This window comes from Haliotis rufescens, unplaced genomic scaffold, assembly GCF_023055435.1.
Source record: "Haliotis rufescens isolate VD_foot unplaced genomic scaffold, xgHalRufe1.0.p SCAF_9, whole genome shotgun sequence".
NCBI lineage: Eukaryota > Metazoa > Mollusca > Gastropoda > Lepetellida > Haliotidae > Haliotis > Haliotis rufescens.
The window spans coordinates 47,061,330-47,062,733 of record NW_025964383.1 but is presented as its reverse complement, the minus strand read 5'-3'; positions in this window follow the sequence as shown (position 1 = coordinate 47,062,733).

Below are 1,404 nucleotides of genomic sequence, written 5' to 3'. Positions count from 1 at the left end.
CCCGACCCTTTACAGACATCCATAAACAATATGTATCCTGTTTAAACTGTCTGTAATACTGATAAGAGAACAAAATTATATACTCAACAACAAAAGTTCCTGTGACGCCAATGTTTTATAGTATTTTTTAAACAAGTAAAGTTTGGTTTTCAATAGTGTGGTACATGTATGGAATCAAGTCACAAACACGCAACTGCTACAGTAAAGCATGCATTCCATGTAATAGTTGACTTTTATGCAAGCCCCATGCATTTCACTACCCATGAAAGGGTAGAAAACATGTGCGTTAGCGGGATTCCATATGCATTGTTTAGCATCGTGCTGACAACAACCACTCAGAAAAACAAAATAAAATACGCAATTATTCAACATTACGAAATGCCACGCCTGTCCGAAAATAAGCGTCCGAGAGCCATTGGTATGCTTGAAGCAGGATCGAGTCAACGTGATGTTGCAAGACAATGTAACGTCCACAGAAACACCATTTGGTGTTTATGGCAACGTTGGCAACAGACAAATGCATTCAGAGACCATCCTCGGAGTGACAGGCCATCGAAACCAATAATCGACAAGACAACTGGATTCGAACAACACACCTACGAAATCGATTTAAGCCAGCAACAGTGACTGCAAGAAGCATCCCTGGCCTTCGACGAATATCTTCACAAACCCTACTTCGTGACCTCAGATGTACAGGGATCGTCGCCAGAAGACCTGCCAGATGTCCCATTTTGACAGGAAACCACCGTCAAGCACGTCTCCGCTGGACGACCAGGCAGTGGTGACAAGTTCTATTCAATGACGAGTCTCGTTTTCACCTCAGCCACAGCGATGGACGGATTCGAGTGTACCGACGTCGAGGTGAACGTTACGTCAATCATTGTGTCATGGAAAAAGATCGATTCGGGGGCGGCAGCGTTATGGTATGGGGTGGGATTACAGCAAGGCAGAGGACCCGGGGATAGTGGTAGCGGGAAATATCAATGGACAGCGCTACCGCGACGAGATCATCGGCCCTGTTGTTCTACCGTTTTTGCGTCGTCATGGCCAAGGCATTACCTTTCAACATGACAACGACCGGCCTCATATTGCTCGACCTGTTCAGGATTCTCTTCAACAAAACAACGTGAATGTCATACCCTTGCCGGCTCGCTCCCCTTATCTCTCACCAATCGAGCATATGTGGGATGAGATGGATCGCCTCCTTCGACGTCAACCACGTGTTCCACAGACACTCCAGTAACTTCGAAACATGCTCCAGCAGATATGGACAGATATCCCACAGGACTTTGTGTGATGCCTGGTCCATTCCATGAGACGAAGATGTGTTGCTTGCATCACAACCAGAGGTGGGCACACACGCTATTGATTTGTATATTGACATATTGGCATTTTCTGAAGTCA